This window comes from Pleurodeles waltl, chromosome 4_1, assembly GCF_031143425.1.
Source record: "Pleurodeles waltl isolate 20211129_DDA chromosome 4_1, aPleWal1.hap1.20221129, whole genome shotgun sequence".
Lineage (NCBI taxonomy): Eukaryota > Metazoa > Chordata > Amphibia > Caudata > Salamandridae > Pleurodeles > Pleurodeles waltl.
The window spans coordinates 177,390,688-177,411,321 of NC_090442.1; the positions used below are offsets into that span (position 1 = coordinate 177,390,688).

Here is a 20,634-nt window from a genome sequence, read left to right on the forward strand (position 1 = left end):
TTCTGTCAATATTCTTCTCAGGATTGGACTCTTCTCTTTCTCTTTCTCTATGGTGTTTTCTCTTGATGGACCTGCAACGGGGTCAGGAGGAGTCGGATCACTTTGACTTTGATCCGTCTCAACTCTTTCCCCCTCTTGATCTGGCACTTGCCCTGTTCGTGTCTCAGCACTGTCTGCTTCTGGGAGAACCTCTTCTGAGCTAGGCTCTTCTGTTGTATCCGTTGGGATTGATTCTTCTGCACCTTCCTGTAATTCGCCATCTTCGTCTCTTACAGGGGTGATTGAACCATCTTCCACAAGCTCTTGTTCGATTTCATTCTCTCTTGGTTCTCTTTCTGGCTCAGGTGCAACAACCTGTTTCACTGTTGTTGGTGCTCTCAACAACACTTCTTCATGATCCTGTGGACATGCCACCTTCTTCGTGTGACTCGCGTGTATCCAGTTCGGGAGTCCTGCACACTTCACAGTTGTCGTAGTTGTCAAAACCACCTGGTAAGGACCTCTCCAGCGTGGCTCTAGACACGTCTTGCAAACATGTTTTCAGACAACAACCCAGTCACCGGCTCTCAGATTGTGCCCTGGATCGGGAAGGGTGGGAGGGTAGTGGCCTACACCTGCTGAGAGAAAGAACGAACCACATCAGTCAGACCCTTGCAGTACTCCAACACCATATCATCTGTAATATTTACAAGTGCATTGGCTGGAATTGCTGGTAATCTCATTGCTCTGCCCATGAGAAACTCATGAGGTGACAGCCCTGTCCCACCCACAAGAACCGTCCTGCCTGAAGGAGTTAAGTTTGGAAATTCTGCACTTCTGCACTTCTTACTGTAGATCGCGTAGCTCCTGTGTCCAGTAGGAATAAAACTCTATGACCATCACCTTCCCTTTCACAAAAGGTCCTCTCTGGTCTACCTCTAGGGACTCTGCAAGCATACATGGCTCCTCATCCGAACTCTCACACAACCATTCATCATTTATTTAATTCTCACTATGTAATGGGAATTGGTGCACTGTGTCACTACTTCTGTCTGACCCGTGACCTGCGGAGTAAGCATCATCTGTTGCTGTTCCATCTGGGCTTGAGGTATCTGCATTTGCTGTCTGGGTACCATAGGAACCTACAGCTGCATTGGTTGCATCTGTGCATGTGCCAATTGCATCTGCTGCATGAGTTGAAAATTCTGCACTTGATTTATGTTATTCTGAAAATTCGGATTAAGTCCTCTCATTCTAGGGACTTTTACAGTTTGAAATGTATTGACATCACCGCTTTGCTGAACAACACCATCCTGCACCATCAACAGACACTCCTGTTTCCAGTGTCCCATGTTTCCACAAAGATGACACAATAACATATTTTCATCCCTTGCACATCATTCTGAACCACTGCTGTATTCAAATCCGGTCCACAATTCATATTAGCTCTGCGACCTCTGCCTCTTACCTGAGGTTGGAGCATAACAGTTCCCTGCTGCTGCGGTATCTGCTGCACTAAAGCTCCTTGCAATCCTTTCTGATCTGCCTTGATTTGAATCACCATCGCCTTCTCCTTCAACTTTTTCTGCTTCAGCTCAATCTCATCACTACAGTATTTTGCATACTGTAACACCTCGTTGATCAGTTTTGCTTGCCAACACATCAAATGACTCTTAATTATCTGGCCTATTTCAGGTCTTAATCCTTCTACGAACCTGAACACAAAGTGCAACATGTCTTTCAGCTCAATCGCTTCCTTGCCACTATACTCTTTGAACGCCTTCAACAATCTCTCATAATAGGTATTTATTGACTCCTTTACTTCCTGCACTGTCCTGTCAATTCTCTGCCAATCGATATTGTTATACGAGATTCTTGTCTTCAGGAACTCAATCACCTTATAATAATGTTTCATTACTACAGGTGATGGTGCACCTGTAACTCTGTCTCTTTCTGGTTCACTCGTCAGCCTATCCACTGCCCTCTTGCACTCAACCCACAAATCACCTGGCACAACTATCTCCAATATGGTATTCAAGTTTTCCCTCAGGCATTTCGAAAGCTTCACAAATCTATCTGTTTGCTGGTACCACTCAACCGGTTTCTTTCTCAACTTTGGATAATCATTTATGAATGACAGAATATTGCTCCTATGCCAGGGAACATGAACAAACTGCCCTCCTGGAGTTTCCCTCATTGGTAGAATTTTTACTGGATCCTTTTCTTTCTGAACACCTTCAGACCTTTCCTGAGAATCTCATTTCCGTTTATCCTTCTTTTTTGCCCATCTGCCTTCCCATTTCTCTAATGCTCCCCAAATCTGAGCACTCTGCAACAACTCCTTGAGATGCGCTTTCATCCCTGCTGACCTCATGTGCTCAAAATCCTTTGCCTCAAAGTCTAAGCTGTAACTTCATTTCAGATGCTTTGTTTTCTCGTTTCTATGTCATGTTTATCTGCCAGATCTGCCAATTTCTTATGTATCTTGCCCACTCCTCTTGTGATTCTCGGACACAAGTATCTCAGCTCCTCTTCAGTATAGGTGTAGGAGGCTGGACTGGCTTGTAGTGAGTACCAAGGGGTACTTGCACCTTGCACCAGGCCCAGTTATCCCTTATTAGTGTATAGGGTGTCTAGCAGCTTAGGCTGATAGATAATGGTAGCTTAGCAGAGCAGCTTAGGCTGAACTAGGAGACGTGTGAAGCTACTACAGTACCACTTAGTGTCATATGCACAATATCATAAGAAAACACAATACACAGTTATACTAAAAATAATGGTACTTTATTTTTATGACAATATGCCAAAGTATCTTAGAGTGTACCCTCAGTGAGAGGATAGGAAATATACACAAGATATATATACACAATAGCAAAAATATGCAGTATAGTCTTAGAAAACAGTGCAAACAATGTATAGTTACAATAGGATGCAATGGGGAAACATAGGGATAGGGGCAACACAAACCATATACTCCAGAAGTGGAATGCGAACCACGAATGGACCCCAAACCTATGTGACCTTGTAGAGGGTCGCTGGGACTATTAGAAAATAGTGAGAGTTAGCAAAATAACCCTCCCCAAGACCCTGAAAAGTGAGTGCAAAGTGCACCAAAGTTCCCCTAAGGACAAAATAGTCGTGTTAGAGGGAGAATGCAAGGAAAACACAAATCAGCAATGCAACAACGATGGATTCCTGTCTGAGGGTACCTGTGGAACAAGGGGACCAAGTCCAAAAGTCACAAGCAGCTCGGAGATGGGCAGATGCCCAAGAAATGCCAGCGGTTGGTGCAAAGAAGCTCTTACTAGGCTGAAGAACTGTGAATACTGCAGGAACGACAAGGGCTAGAGACTTCCCCTTTGGAGGATTGATCTCCCACGCCTTGGAGAGTCGTGCAGAAGTGTTTTCCCGCCGGATGGACGCCAACAAGCCTTGCTACACGCAAATCGTGCGTTTGGCGTTTTTGGACGCTGCTGGGGCCCAGGAGAGACCAGGAGGTCGCAAATTGGACCTGCAGAGAGAGGGGACGTCGAGCAAGACAAAGAGCCCTCACTGAAGCAGGTAGCACCCGGAGAAGTGCCAGAAACAGGCACTACGAGGATGCGTGAAACGGTGCTCGCCGAAGTTGCACAAAGGAGTCCCACGTCGCCGGAGACCAACTTAGAAAGTCGTGCAATGCAGGTTAGAGTGCCGTGGACCCAGGCTTGGCTGTGCACGAAGGATTTCCGCCGGAAGTGCACAGGGGCCGGAGAAGCTTGCAAAGTCGCGGTTCCCAGCAATGCAGCCCAGCGAGGTGAGGCAAGGACTTACCTCCACCAAACTTGGGCTGAAGAGTCACTGGACTGTGGGGGTCACTTGGACGGTGTCGCTGAATTCGAGGGACCTCGCTCGTCGTGCTGAGAGGAGACCCAAGGGACCGGTAATGCAGCTTTTTGGTGCCTGCGGTTGCAGGGGGAAGATTCCGTCGACCCACGGGAGATTTCTTCGGAGCTTCTGGTGCAGAGAGGAGGCAGACTACCCCCACAGCATGCACAAGCAGGAAAACAGTCGAGAAGGCGGCAGGATCAGCGTTACAGAGTTGCAGTAGTCGTCTTTGCTACTATGTTGCAGGTTTGCAGGCTTCCAGCGCGGTCAGCGGTCGATTCCTTATCAGAAGGTGAAGAGGGAGATGCAGAGGAACTCGGCTGAGCTCATGCATTCGTTATCTGAAGTTTCCCCAGAGACAGAGACCCTAAATAGCCAGAAAAGAGGGTTTGGCTACCTAGGAGAGAGGAAAGGCTACTAACACCTGAAGGAGCCTATCAGCAGGAGTCTCTGACGTCACCTGGTGGCACTGGCCACTCAGAGCAGTCCAGTGTGCCAGCAGCACCTCTGTTTCCAAGATGGCAGAGGTCTGGAGCACACTGGAGGAGCTCTGGACACCTCCCAGGGGAGGTGCAGGTCAGGGGAGTGGTCACTCCCCTTTCCTTTGTCCAGTTTCGCGCCAGAGCAGGGGCTAAGGGGTCCCTGAACCGGTGTAGACTGGCTTATGCAGAATTGGGCACATCTGTGCCCAACAAAGCATTTCCAGAGGCTGGGGGAGGCTACTCCTCCCCTGCCTTCACACCATTTTCCAAAGGGAGAGGGTGTCACACCCTCTCTCAGAGGAAGTTCTTTGTTCTGCCATCCTGGGCCAGGCCTGGCTGGACCCCAGGAGGGCAGCTGCCTGTCTGAGGGGTTGGCAGCAGCAGCAGCTGCAGTGAAACCCCAGGAAGGGCAGTCTGGCAGTACCAGGGTCTGTGCTACAGACCACTGGGATCATGGAATTGTACCAACAATGCCAGGATGGCATAGAGGGGGCAATTCCATGATCATAGACATGTTACATGGCCATATTCGGAGTTACCATGGTGAAGCTACATATAGGTAGTGACCTATATGTAGTGCACGCGTGTAATGGTGTCCCCGCACTCACAAAGTTCAGGGAATTGGCTCTGAACAATGTGGGGGCACCTTGGCTAGTGCCAGGGTGCCCTCACACTAAGTAACTGTGCACCTAACCTTTACCAGGTAAAGGTTAGACATATAGGTGACTTATAAGTTACTTAAGTGCAGTGTAAAATGGCTGTGAAATAACGTGGACGTTATTTCACTCAGGCTGCAGTGGCAGGCCTGTGTAAGAATTGTCAGAGCTCCCTATGGGTGGCAAAAGAAATGCTGCAGCCCATAGGGATCTCCTGGAACCCCAATACCCTGGGTACCTTAGTGCCATATACTAGGGAATTATAAGGGTGTTCCAGTAAGCCAATGTAAATTGGTAAAAATGGTCACTGGCCTGTTAGTGACAATTTGAAAGTAATGAGAGAGCATAACCACTGAGGTTCTGGTTAGCAGAGCCTCAGTGAGACAGTTAGGCACCACACAGGGAACATATACATGCACACCTATGAGCACTGGGGCCCTGTGTGACAGGGTCCCAGTGACACATACATATAGGCCACAAACCTATGAGCACTGGGGTCCTGACTAGCAGGATCCCAGTGACACATAACAACCATACTGAAAACATGGTGTTTTCACTATGAGCACTGAGGCCTGGCTATCAGGATCCCAGTGAGACAGTGAAAACAGTGACAAACACCCTGACATACACTCACAAACAGGCCAAAAGTGGGGGTAACAAGGCTAGAAAGAGGCTACCTTCTCACACAACCCCCCCCCAAACGAAGGACAATAAGGCTAACCTTGGCCAGTTGAGACTTTATTGTCTAAGTGGTGATAAGTAGAGAGTAGCTCTGCAATAGACTGGTTACTCCCTTTATCATCCACTATATGGTTACTTCCCTGTGGGGATGTAAACCACCCTGTTTGAAGTTTTTTAGCTAAGCAACAATGTGAAGATGTATTTTCAGAGTTTCTATCAGTAAGTTTTAGTTTAGAGCAGTGGGAATTGTCCACTGAACCTATTTGTAGTGATGGAAATGCCAGACAGGGATGCTGTCTCAGAAAAGCCATAGCTGGGCAAAAACTTTGTCCATTTGGCTGGAAGAGAGAACAGGGATGCTGTTTCTCTTGAGTTGGAGCAGGGCAGGGATGCTGTCCTATGAGCTCCACACTAGGGCAGGGATGCTGTCCTAAGTGTTGTGAGGCAGTACAGGGTTTCTGCACTAAAGTTTCTCTGGGAGGGTTGGAGGGATGCTCCATGTTAACTAAAATGGTGCTCTTTTTGTCACCAATGTTAGTTATCCCACAGAGAGGTACTTCTACCTCAGGGAGTCCAGCTATGCCAGCTGATGATTCCCTTGGAACAGGTGCCACCCCAGGAGAGGTTTCTCCCACCACAGGAATGGTATCCTGAATGGTAGAGTGGTTAGGGGATACTGTGATACCCTTTTTACCTGTTGATGGAGAGGGATCCTGAGTTTTCAGGCCTTCTCTCCTTTGCTTTTTCATTTCAGTAGAAATGAGAGGGAACAATTCCTCAGGGATGCCCAGCATGGCTGCATGGGCATAAAACTCTACATCAGCCCAACCTGAGGCCTCTAGGTCATTACCTAAGAGACAGTCTACAGGTAAGCTAGGTGATACCACCACCTGCTTAGGGCCCGTAACTCCACCCCAACTAAACTGAATTATAGCTAAGGGAAGAAACTTAGTGGAGTTATGGACATCAATAATCTTATACTGTTGTCCAATGATGTGTTGTTCAGGAGGAACTAGGTTTTCAGTCACCAAAGTGAAACTGGCACCTGTGTCCCTGTAGGCCAAGGCCTCAACACCATTTATTGAAACTGTCTGCCTGTACTTATCCATTGTAAGGGGACAAGCAGCCAGTGTGGCAAGGCCAATGCCACTAGGTGTGACAGAAACTGTCTTGGGACTGATTACATCAGTTTCCACTATGGACCCATAAGTGAACCCAACTACACCCTTTGCTTGACTGTTGCCAGCAGTCCCACCACTAGTACCACTACTGCTAGGGGCACTAGAGCTTGATGTATTAGTGGTGGTAGGCTCACGGGGTTTACCTGGACAGGACTTATCCCCTGGCCTATGGCCTCTATTTTTACACACAAAGCACCAAGGCTTTTTAATGTGTGCAGGTTGGGAAGAAGAGGAAGAATTAGTTTTATCCCCACCCTCTGAAGAGTGTTTAAGATTTGAAGTGGGATCTTTGGTTTTACCCTTATCCCCATGCTTATCTTGAGATTTTTCACCATCTTTCTTCTTATTGCCATCTTTGTCACCCCCTGTATGAACTTTTCTGTTCACCCTTGTTCTGACCCATTTGTCTGCCTTCTTTCCCAATTCTTGGGGAGAGGTCAGATCAGAGTCTACCAGGTACTGGTGCAACAAATCAGACACACAATTATTAAGTATATGCTCTCTCAGGATTGTGTTATACAGGCTTTCATAATCAGTAACTTTACTGCCATGTAACCACCCCTCCAAGGCCTTCACTGAATGGTCAATGAAATCAACCCAGTCTTGTGAAGACTCCTTTTTGGTCTCTCTGAACTTTATCCTGTACTGTTCAGTGGTTAAGCCATAACCATCCAGGAGTGCATTCTTAAGAACTGTAAAATTATTGGCATCACTTTCTTTCACAGTAAGGAGTCTATCCCTACCCTTTCCACTAAATGATAGCCATAGGATAGCAGCCCACTGCCTTTGAGGGACATCCTGTACAACACAGGCCCTCTCAAGTGCAGCAAACCACTTGTTAATGTCATCCCCCTCCTTATAAGGGGGAACTATCTTGTGCAGATTCCTGGAATCATGCTCTTTTGCAGGATGACTATGGGGAATACTGCTGCTGCCACCATGGGTATCTAAACCCAACTTCTGTCTTTCCCTCTCTATTTCTAAAGACTGTCTATCCAAATCCAGCTGTTGCTTCTTGAGCTTCAGTCTGGTTTGTTCCAATCTCAATCTATTGAGCTCCCTTTCTAACAATCTGTCATCAGGGTGGGTGGGAGGGACATTTCTAGATACAGAGGTATGATGGGAATGAACAGAAGGAGACCTGTCCCTTACAAAGGGCACCCTAACAGCTTGGCTACCAGCATAATGTGAGAGCACATCATCAGTATGATGTGATTCAACCTCTGTACCAACTATGCTAGACTGTCTAGTAATGGGCAGGCTGAGAAGTTTCTTTCCTGAACCTTTTCCTGGGGGAGTCCCTGGATCAGATTGAGAACCATTAGCTACTTTTTCTACAGATTGGGCACTTATGGCCTTATCCTGTACTCTAAGCATATTAATTAACAGTTCTAAGGAAGGATTCTTCCCTACACTCAAACCTCTCTCTATGCAGAGACTCCTTGCTCCTTTCCAGCTAAGGTGATCATATGCAAGTTTGGACAGTTCAACTTTTTGGCCTGTGCCAGACATTTTTTAGAGAGAGTTAAAGTGATAGACAAAGAGAAAAAAGTTTTTAGAACTTTTTGGAAAGACAGAAAAAAACTTTTTAAACTTTTAAGAACTTTTTGAAAGTTTAGAAGTACTTTTCAGCACTTAGAAAAGAGTGAAAGGAGGAAATGCAAAACTTTTTGGCTATGTGTATATACACTGACCTTGTTTTGTATATTTTTCTCTCATGAAAAGTACAATGACAAGAGTGGTAAGTAGTCTCAAAGCACTTATCCCACCGCTGCACAACCAATGTAGGAGGCTGGACTGGCTTGTAGTGAGTACCAAGGGGTACTTGCACCTTGCACCAGGCCCAGTTATCCCTTATTAGTGTATAGGGTGTCTAGCAGCTTAGGCTGATAGATAATGGTAGCTTAGCAGAGCAGCTTAGGCTGAACTAGGAGACGTGTGAAGCTACTACAGTACCACTTAGTGTCATATGCACAATATCATAAGAAAACACAATACACAGTTATACTAAAAATAATGGTACTTTATTTTTATGACAATATGCCAAAGTATCTTAGAGTGTACCCTCAGTGAGAGGATAGGAAATATACACAAGATATATATACACAATAGCAAAAATATGCAGTATAGTCTTAGAAAACAGTGCAAACAATGTATAGTTACAATAGGATGCAATGGGGAAACATAGGGATAGGGGCAACACAAACCATATACTCCAGAAGTGGAATGCGAACCACGAATGGACCCCAAACCTATGTGACCTTGTAGAGGGTCGCTGGGACTATTAGAAAATAGTGAGAGTTAGCAAAATAACCCTCCCCAAGACCCTGAAAAGTGAGTGCAAAGTGCACCAAAGTTCCCCTAAGGACAAAATAGTCGTGTTAGAGGGAGAATGCAAGGAAAACACAAATCAGCAATGCAACAACGATGGATTCCTGTCTGAGGGTACCTGTGGAACAAGGGGACCAAGTCCAAAAGTCACAAGCAGCTCGGAGATGGGCAGATGCCCAAGAAATGCCAGCGGTTGGTGCAAAGAAGCTCTTACTAGGCTGAAGAACTGTGAATACTGCAGGAACGACAAGGGCTAGAGACTTCCCCTTTGGAGGATGGATCCCCCACGCCTTGGAAAGTCGTGCAGATGTGTTTTCCCGCCGGATGGACGCCAACAAGCCTTGCTACACGCAAATCGTGCGTTTGGTGTTTTTGGACGCTGCTGGGGCCCAGGAGGGACCAGGAGGTCGCAAATTGGACCTGCTGAGAGAGGGGACGTCGAGCAAGACAAAGAGCCCTCACTGAAGCAGGTAGCTCCCGGAGAAGTGCCAGAAACAGGCACTACGAGGATGCGTGAAACGGTGCTCGCCGAAGTTGCAGAAAGGAGTCCCACGTCGCCGGAGACCAACTTAGAAAGTCGTGCAATGCAGGTTAGAGTGCCGTGGACCCAGGCTTGGCTGTGCACGAAGGATTTCCGCCGGAAGTGCACAGGGGCCGGAGTAGCTTGCAAAGTCGCGGTTCCCAGCAATGCAGCCCAGCGAGGTGAGGCAAGGACTTACCTCCACCAAACTTGGGCTGAAGAGTCACTGGACTGTGGGGGTCACTTGGACGGTGTCGCTGAATACGAGGGACCTCGCTCGTCGTGCTGAGAGGAGACCCAAGGTACCGGTAATGCAGCTTTTTGGTGCCTGCGGTTGCAGGGGGAAGATTCCGTCGACCCACGGGAGATTTCTTCGGAGCTTCTGGTGCAGAGAGGAGGCAGACTACCCCCACAGCATGCACAAGCAGGAAAACAGTCGAGAAGGCGGCAGGATCAGCGTTACAGAGTTGCAGTAGTCGTCTTTGCTACTATGTTGCAGGTTTGCAGGCTTCCAGTGCGGTCAGCGGTCGATTCCTTATCAGAAGGTGAAGAGGGAGATGCAGAGGAACTCGGCTGAGCTCATGCATTCGTTATCTGACGTTTCCCCAGAGACAGAGACCCTAAATAGCCAGAAAAGAGGGTTTGGCTACCTAGGAGAGAGGAAAGGCTACTAACACCTGAAGGAGCCTATCAGCAGGAGTCTCTGACGTCACCTGGTGGCACTGGCCACTCAGAGCAGTCCAGTGTGCCAGCAGCACCTCTGTTTCCAAGATGGCAGAGGTCTGGAGCACACTGGAGGAGCTCTGGACACCTCCCAGGGGAGGTGCAGGTCAGGGGAGTGGTCACTCCCCTTTCCTTTGTCCAGTTTCGCGCCAGAGCAGGGGCTAAGGGGTCCCTGAACCGGTGTAGACTGGCTTATGCAGAATTGGGCACATCTGTGCCCAACAAAGCATTTCCAGAGGCTGGGGGAGGCTACTCCTCCCCTGCCTTCACACCATTTTCCAAAGGGAGAGGGTGTCACACCCTCTCTCAGAGGAAGTTCTTTGTTCTGCCATCCTGGGCCAGGCCTGGCTGGACCCCAGGAGGGCAGCTGCCTGTCTGAGGGGTTGGCAGCAGCAGCAGCTGCAGTGAAACCCCAGGAAGGGCAGTCTGGCAGTACCAGGGTCTGTGCTACAGACCACTGGGATCATGGAATTGTACCAACAATGCCAGGATGGCATAGAGGGGGCAATTCCATGATCATAGACATGTTACATGGCCATATTCGGAGTTACCATGGTGAAGCTACATATAGGTAGTGACCTATATGTAGTGCACGCGTGTAATGGTGTCCCCGCACTCACAAAGTTCAGGGAATTGGCTCTGAACAATGTGGGGGCACCTTGGCTAGTGCCAGGGTGCCCTCACACTAAGTAACTGTGCACCTAACCTTTACCAGGTAAAGGTTAGACATATAGGTGACTTATAAGTTACTTAAGTGCAGTATAAAATGGCTGTGAAATAACGTGGACGTTATTTCACTCAGGCTGCAGTGGCAGGCCTGTGTAAGAATTGTCAGAGCTCCCTATGGGTGGCAAAAGAAATGCTGCAGCCCATAGGGATCTCCTGGAACCCCAATACCCTGGGTACCTTAGTACCATATACTAGGGAATTATAAGGGTGTTCCAGTAAGCCAATGTAAATTGGTAAAAATGGTCACTGGCCTGTTAGTGACAATTTGAAAGTAATGAGAGAGCATAACCACTGAGGTTCTGGTTAGCAGAGCCTCAGTGAGACAGTTAGGCACCACACAGGGAACATATACATGCACACCTATGAGCACTGGGGCCCTGTGTGACAGGGTCCCAGTGACACATACATATAGGCCACAAACCTATGAGCACTGGGGTCCTGACTAGCAGGATCCCAGTGACACATAACAACCATACTGAAAACATGGTGTTTTCACTATGAGCACTGAGGCCTGGCTATCAGGATCCCAGTGAGACAGTGAAAACAGTGACAAACACCCTGACATACACTCACAAACAGGCCAAAAGTGGGGGTAACAAGGCTAGAAAGAGGCTACCTTCTCACAATAGGATTCTAACCTATTCACTCCTGTCGACCCTTCAACTAGTTAGGTTATTTCGGTAGCCAGCCTTACACGATCAATCTGCTCTTTACCCTTAGGTGTATTTTGAGGGGAGTTCAGACTGTCTAACCACTCATTTAACTGCTGTGCTGTTAATCCCTATAATGAAATGTTACTTGCATTCAGCAATGGCACCTGTTGTACCCCTGCACCTGGAGTTTGCGGTGTCAAAAGCTTCAAGCTCTGACTTGCACATGGGCTATTTATCGCATCTGGAAGCGCAACAAGTGGACTAAGGTCCATTAATGGCCTAGATCCATCAAAGGTCTGACCCATAGATGAAACCACTTGCACATGCTCTCTCACCCCTCTCCTCACAAGGCTCTGTGACATCTCACCCTGTTCTCCTGCAATCAGATGATTTTGCGCAAATAATGATACCGCTTGACCAACAGTAATCGGCAGCGATATCACATCTGTTGCCACTCTGACACCTGCATTTTGTGGAAGGACTACTCCCATACTCTGGTTCATCACTGGTGTCACATCTGATGGTGCTCCTGTCATTGGTGTGAACTTCGGCAAACCCTGTGGCTGTGCCTGAGGTAACAACATTAGAGTCTGCTCAGTCTGAACTAGTATTGGCCGCGGAACCACTTGCTCTGTAGGGACCACTAAGTTCGAGGTTGTCTCAAGAATTGGTGCCTCTGGGTAAATTCTCTGTACTGGTGGCGGGTGCAACTGCACTTGGACCACTGAAGTAGTTACTGCATTCGGAGTACTCTGCACTACCCCTTGTACCTGCCCGTTATCTATGTGAACTGGTCCCACTGTCCCCGACACTTGAGCTGGGGCAGTTGGAGCAGAACTAGTACTTGGACACCCTTCATGTGTCGCATATGGTTGGGGTCGGTCCGTCATTACCTGAGTAACAAGATCCTCAACATCTGAATCTTCTTCTATGTAAGTCTTTTTCTTCTTCTTACCCCCTGACGAACTCTTATCACTCTTGCTGGTATTCTCTTTCTCTTCTGATTCATGTTCCTCTGTGATAGGAAAAAACTTAACACCCTGCAATGTCTCCATTCTCCACTTCTTCTGTTCCCAATCCCATATTGGCTCTGCTAATCATTTCTCTACCTTCCTTATACTCCTCTAGAATTTTATTTCTTGCTGCTGTCTCGATATGAGCTCCTAAACCGCTAATGCCTCAAACTGTGCTGGTCTCGGAAGTGGCTTCGTCTCATATAATGTCATTCGCAACTGATCCAAAATTCTCAAATTAAATGTTCCATGCCCTAAAAACGCTAAAGCTCCTTGTTTCTCTGTCAATTTGTACCACTGCTTTAACCAAAGACATGGCGTGACACCTCGCTCCTCCATCATAATAAATGCCGGAGAATTTTCCGGTGGGGTAGGCTCCCCCACTGTCACCTTAATGTAACTATCGTCCTTCATGGCACTGCTAAACGCCTTGATAAAATTCATCTTCTCTTTTGAATTTATTCGATTCAATAAGGAAATTACTTTTACTCCCAAGATTCCCTTAACCGGCTTTCTCAACCAATTGCCTCTTACGGATGGCTGCCAACCCACTAGTGACTCTTCTCACTAACCAACCTAGCCTAGTAATTCTAGTGGCTCAATCAGTTCGAGCCAATTTTGCCTGGTGGATGATGCCCTCATCCTTGGGTCAAGGGATGATGTTCATTAATTTTGACCCTGCCAAGGGGGAGAGAAACCATCTAATTCCACCTTAGGGAGATGTATTATATTTGTAATCTCTTTGGCTCATAAGGATGGTGGTGACAAGCTCCCAGGCACCATTAAAGCTCACCCACCAGGAGAATGTCGGCCTCATGGCAGAATGGGCAGGGGTTTTCATATTGGACATCTGCAGAGCTGAAACTTGGGCTTCTCATTCTACTTTTATCTGACATCATTATTGCAAGTAGCTTAGTGTTCTGAGTTAGATTTTGGGTCAGAACTCATCAAGAAGTTGATGACAGTTTAAAAAGTCATGGATTCCTTTTGTGCTATTTAGCTGAATTTTTTCCTTGACTGACTTTTACACTTGTTGGTAGAAAAATAGAGAATTCACCATTTTTTTCTACATTAGATGTGTGAGAGTTTCCTTGGCTATTTTTTCTACTACCTGATGAAGGCTTAGCACGCTTTGGCAATCCTCAGGGCTAAAGGTATGGAACAAGGAAGAAGAAGAGGAGATAATACCTGTCTTACTTACCAGTAACTTTCATTAGCCTGATTCTTCCTTACTTGTACCAGTAGTTAAGACTTGTCCTCCCCACCTTACTTCCTTTGTCAGCCTTTTGTATAGAACGGCTGGGTAATAACAGGAAGGGAGTCCGGTGGGATGTGGTTTGTACCAGCAACTTACCAGGATCATTAGTAGAAATGAAAGGCAGCTTGTTAAGGGGGTGAATAATGATGCAGATAGGCACATTTACTCATAGAGTAAGTATTGGTGTGAGAATCAGAGTAATGAAGATTATCAGGAAGTAATCCAGGCATTTCACATTGGATAGTATTAACTGCTGCTTTCTAAAATAGCTCTGCAGGAGATTTGCTGGATGTCTACTTAAGCTTGTCTACTTATATTGGTCATATATGTTTGCTTTGATTCAGATACCAAGGCTGAAGCCTTGCTTGGAAGAACAAGGTACAAGCACGTTTACTTGTTTATGCAAGGCTGCCAATAAAATGTGTTCGGAAATGCTGGCTAAGCATGACCTTTTAAATTTTAAGTAGAGGAAATGGTATACATTAGAACAGAAAATGATGCTCCTTTTGTAGTGTTGGTTGTGATGGATACTTTGCTTCTTCCTCAGATTATTTTTTGTCCACCATCTCCTCTACTAGTTTTAATATTTTCTCACACCTACATGGGTGGAAATTTTCCGGTGTCTTTAATGCGGCCAAACTCTGTGCAATGCCATTTCAATACCCATTGAAATGAGCAGCGCCACCCAATGCCGCAGCATTATGCAAAAGGTTTTTGGGGTCCTACGGCTGGGAGTAAGGACATAGTAGTCATCAAATGTCCTCAACATTAGATAGCCTTTTCTTCTAGACCTGTTGGAACATAGCAATTCACTTTTATGTATTCTTGCCATTCTTGATTGTGTATGCATTGTTAATACACCAATGTATATGCATGATTATCACCTGTTTTATTCTGATTTTTTTTTACAGGGTGGAGTTTCAGAACAAGTTCTATTCTGGGACTGGTTATTTGTTTACTCCTTTTTCCTTCAAACAAATTATTCAGGAACGTTGAGCGCCATCAACTAATGTCATCATCATGGAGTATACTGCAAATGTTTGTTCCATGGTGGATAAATTAAATTGTTTAATTTTAATGTCTCTGAAATGGATGGACAGTGTTTTTCAGTTTTTTTCCGCAAGCAGTGCTGCATTGACACATGTATTGGAGAACTGCAATATGTGCAAATATTTTGTTGGAGACAATATCTGTAACAAGGGCAACCCAATAAGCCCAATATTACCAAGGATATGGGTAAATATATACATCAATTTAAGAAAAAAAGTCACAGGGGACTCATTCAGGTTTTGAGGACTCATCCAAAGGTATGAGGGCTCTCTAATACACTTAATCACATTCAATACAAACTTAATTATATAGCAACATTTATTTAGACAATAATATATAATTAACAATAATGTGCTGGACATAGTGAGAATTTCTGTCGTACAAGTATTATATTCATACCTCTACAAACATGGTGTGCAAATGTGAGTAAGAAGTGCAGATGATGCAGTGCTCACCACATGGTGATTAAATAAACAACATTCAAACCACAAGAACCTGTACAATCCCAATGGGTGTGTAGTCTTCCACGTTCAAGAAAATCTAGAGAAGCTTCCATAAAATTAGGAAGAACTTTTCACTTTGGCCAACACATTAGTCAATATTTAATAGTGTCTAAAGTAATGTTCCCATAGAATTAAGTTTGTATTGAATGTGATTAAGTGTATTACAGAGCCCTCATACATTTGCATAAGTCCTCTGGATCTGGATGAGTCACGCATTACTTTCTGTACAAATTTATATATATGTTGTTGGAGACACCATGCCCTATCTGGTCCTAAACAGACGGGTAGATAGCTTACTCTGCTTACTGTCAAATGGAAAATAGACAGCCAATACAATATCTACCTACACCGTTTCACTAACTCTATGACCTCTCAATCTTAGTCATCCAGTTGCACACCCGACAGTGTTCAAGCGGTAGTGTGTTCCTCCATTATATAGTAGTTTATAAGCTGAAGTGGGTTAAAATGTATTTTTAGGGAATAATTTATTTTGGCTTTTCCGGCATGTGCTATTAGGTCAGATTGGAGAACTACATGACCAGTGCCATAGTTTGTTACAAGTATACCAAGATACTGTATCTGTTATATAAGGGGATTTCTTATGAATTAAACAGTTTTATTCAAGAAGGTTTTTGGCTTATGTGGTTTATTCCAATATTCCCAAATAATTTATGACCTACTATGTTCCAGATGTGCTGTGGTAATATCTTGGGGAAACATATAGATTTCCAGTGGCATATCGTTGACCTCGCATACACTCATGAAGTTGCTCATACACAAGTTTTACCAATGTCTCAAACAGCTTTTAGCCTTTGCACATGTTGCTAAAAACGTTTATTGTATTTCTACAAACAGCATTCTGGTAAACTGTGTGCAACTGCAAAAATAACAGACAGATGTCAAGAATGACACAGCAGATAAACTTTTTGTTGCCCTCTGTACATTGTCCCAACAGTCAGGAATTTTTATTATTTATTTATTTAAAGATTTATATAGTGCACTGTAACCTATTCTGATACTCTGGTGCTAATAGGGGACCCAGAGCAACAACAGGAGGAAAGCGAAGAACAAAAGTGGGAAAAAGAGGCTGCATCCAATAGGAATCATCAAAACCCGCAGCACTATTGAGATATCATTACCATGGAAACAACCAGGTTTTCAATGCTCTCCTAAACTGCATGGGTTCTGCCAGGGACCTGATGGAGCCGGGTAGCTGATCCCCCAATTGAGCAACTACGGCAGAGAAAGCCCTGCCACCATATCTAGATTTCCTCACTTTTGGAATACAGACAAAATTAGCAGAAGCCGAACACAGGCACCTCCGGGAGAGTATCTTTTCAATTTGTTTTGCAATGGCACAGGGCCACCACCCTGGAGAGCTTTGAACACAATACAGAGGGATTTGAAGATAATGCTCTGTTGCACCGGCAGCCAATGGAGGTCTTTCAGTGCCAGCAAAGCAGATGATCTCTTAGATCTATTAGGAGCTGGCTTAGCAGCCACAATCTGAACTACGTGCAATCTATTTAGAAGATAGTCAGATGTGCCCAATAACAAGGCATTACAATAATCCAACCGACTCATAATAACACTACAAATCATTTATGACTTTACAGCAGAGGGCATCAAAGGCAGGATCTCCCGGAGATTGCATAGTGCAGCAAAACAAGTGGCTGTGAGTCTAATTCACGTGAGTTTGCATTGACAGCTTGTTGTCAAACGCAACCCCAAGGTTGAGGACAGCATCTGAGGGTATTAGCATTGTATCACCAGACGATAGACTAAGCTGGGAAGGATTCAATTCTTTGCTGGCAGAGCAAGAAAGAAGCTCAATTTTTCCCCCTTTGAAAAGAGTATTGCAATTAAGCGAGCAAGCAATATCATTCATACAGTTGTGTAAATCCTGAGACAAAACACTCTGGTCCTTCTCAAAAGATAGAATAAACTGGGTGTCATCAGCATAATTCACCACATTGTCTCTATTAGACTCAATAAGGGACACTAAAGGTCTAAGATAGATGTTAAAAAGGACTGGACTGAAAGCAGAGCCTTGGGGCACTCCGTGCTTCATGTTCTTAAAAACTGAGCTATATGGAGGAAGAGCCTCTGCCTGGGTACATTTGGACAGATAGGATTCAAACCTATGCAGCTTGAATGCACCTCTTCTGCACTGGATTGTTCATGTCTGATTTGATCACTATAAGGGCTATACACAGGGCTGTAGTGTAGCCATTTTTAATGTAGCTTCCTGCGCGTTTGCTTAAAGTATTAGGCCTCTGTGCACTTTGCCCTAGATGCATTTTATTTAGGCTTGCACTGTTATTTTACAATAACCAGTTTCACGGTCTTGTTTTATTTTCTTCTATCACACTGTTTAGCTTACTTCAGCACTGAAGTTCTCAAACAATACATTCTTGCTCGCTCTGTGCTTCAGTCAAGGATACAGTCTGGTACATTGCCGATAGACGTGGTAGAAGTTTAGTCTTTAGGGTTCGTAGAAAGTACACATTCTTACGTAGGGACGTTTCTTAGAACACCGGCGTGTTAGTTATAAAAACACTTCCCAGTCCCGGTACACTTAAGAGGGAGATTCCGACCAGGAACCCACAACTAGATGCTGACTGCCCTGTTGCAGATGCTGGTCCAGATCACAGGCCTTTGCTCAGGTATGAGGGTCGATGTCCTCCCGGGGGAACCTGAAAGGCATGCTTAGAGCTTCACATGCTGTGCTCAAAATATAACTTAGAGAGAAACCGTAATCTGTTTGCACTATGATAGCATTATTCTTATGTTTCACTCTCCTCGTTACTATTTCAATCCTACTGTGTTGTATGGTTCTGGTTATTACGGCTCACGCCTTGTTAACTAAAATGCAGTTGTTTTATTAAACCAATCTTTAAAACTCAAACTGCCTTTGTCATTTATATATGAGACCACTGGTTGTATGAGAGAACTGGTTGTGACCTGAGTGATTACGACTTCCCTGAGAAGCACTAAGATGTCATGCGCTCGGCTGCCCAATTGTCTCTTCCTTTTGGGAGAGATAAGGCACTGCTAATTAGCCGGAGCTCAACCCAGATTTGGGGTGACAAGGGTCCTTCGCCGTGGGTCAGACGCAGTCCCCCACTAATTACAGCAGATGGTTGAACCTTAAAAGGAAAGACCCCGTCTTGGTGTGCCTTCCATGAACTCTCACTGTTTTTCTAATGGCGAATCCCCAGGTAATACAAATAGCTCGTAATATGAGACAACTGCTCACAGCACATTTGCTTGCACATGGTCTTACGATCCAGGGTGGTCCAGTCACTTCTGTGGTGGCCGCCCACGCAGCCTATAGAACTGAACTTTTTTACTCCTGGGTCACATTTCCAGCAGTTGATGGGAATACAAATCCATTTCACACATATACGGTTGCGAAAGCGCCTGGCCAGTACAGGGCGTACGCATACCTAGAGATACCTCTATCTTATCAGGAACATAATAATTGGCTTGATGGCGCCCTACCCCATACAATATTACCAGTAAGGTTAGGTCTACTGAGTAATGATGGTCCGACCTGGCCTTTATTGGCCACATATACACCACATCCTGCGGTTGCAAATATGCCGGTGGCTGAAGTTCGTCATTTATATACAGACTTAACGGCTACATACAGACGCTTAGTACAATTTGTGATGCAGACACTAAATACAAACCCACCGCGTGCTGCTCCAGCACAACCACATGCAGTAACACCAGGTATAAACCCGGTGACTGTACACTCTATTATGGGTAAAGTTCCCGCAAAACGGGAGGAGACTCCATTTTGGCTGGCACAGAAAATCAATACGCTGGAGGCGGTGTTTCCCCATACGGGACCCCAGGACAAACATAGAATATTAACTATGTGTTTACCATTTGGCATGGTTCCCATAGTGGAACATTGTAATACACGGGGCACGGTGTTTGCCGCGCTCTATACAACGGCACACGGTACACTGACATTGGCCAATCTACCAGAAGTGCTTAAACTAATTCAGGATTAATACGGGGCTGCCCCGGCCTTAGATTTAGGAATGCAACTGATGGGGAACTTTGCCATGGTTTCTTCAATAATCCTAAGTAATCTTAAAGGGGAAGCAGTTGCACTTGCAGTGCGTATGCGTCTTCGTGACGTCCCGCAACTAGATCAGGAGCGGGAACTGCCAAAAATAATAGCGGACACATATTCCAGTATCGGTCGAGATAGCCTAGGGGCTAGACCGCAAAAACCTCAGTTTCAGGTAAAAGTTAGTAAAGAAAATGCTAAACAGCAACTTGAGGGTAATAAGAAGCGCTGGGAGAAAAAACAACAGACACCTAAAAAAGAAAGGGGAGAATCTCCACGTACGGAGACCCCGCAATATAGGTATAATCTCAGAAATAGGGCTAATCTAAAAACGCCTGATAGATATCAATATACTGATACACGCCAATCTCGTTCCTTTCAGGACTCATCGGAAAAGAGAAACGAGAGAGGTGGGGGGTCAGAGTGGAGAACAGAGTACGTGAAACCGAGACAGGAATCACAACGCTCTTCGGAGGTTTCTGTCAAGAAGGAAGAGAAATCGATACAACAAAAACAACAGTTTAAAAAGAAAAAGGTGGTGGCAGTCTCAGTTAGACATGCCACTCAGGAAGAGAGTTATCTTGAAGAACAAGACATGGACTCTAGCACTGCGAGACAGCGCGGCAGAGGTCACAATAGTTCGCTGGAATCTTCTAGAGCATCTGGAGGTGAAAGCAACTGATGACTTCATACAAGTTGAAACAACAGATATGCGTGTCTCTGAACCCGATAGGGTGTATACAGTGACTTTACAATTGGAAGGAGACATTGAACGCACTATACACGCAATCTTTTGGGATCGTGTAGTCAAGATATATGACAGTTTGCTGGCTGAACAAGATTGGCCGCCTGATTTTGTCCGCACCTGCCCAGTTGGGGAGGTTATTAAACCTTCGTTCTTGCCCCTTGTTCCAGGGGAACTCG

General features: G+C 45.5%; 1 long non-coding RNA gene across 1 annotated transcript in view; it reads left to right on the top strand.

Moving 5' to 3' along the window:
- LOC138288493 (uncharacterized) overlaps nucleotides 1-16,250 on the top strand; it is a 162,395-nt gene extending 146,145 nt beyond the window's left edge. Inside the window, exon 2 of the long non-coding RNA XR_011202415.1 lies at nucleotides 14,982-16,250. This is a non-coding gene — a long non-coding RNA (uncharacterized lncRNA). The remainder of the gene's footprint in view (nucleotides 1-14,981) is intronic.
- Nucleotides 16,251-20,634: the final 4,384 nt, after the last annotated feature.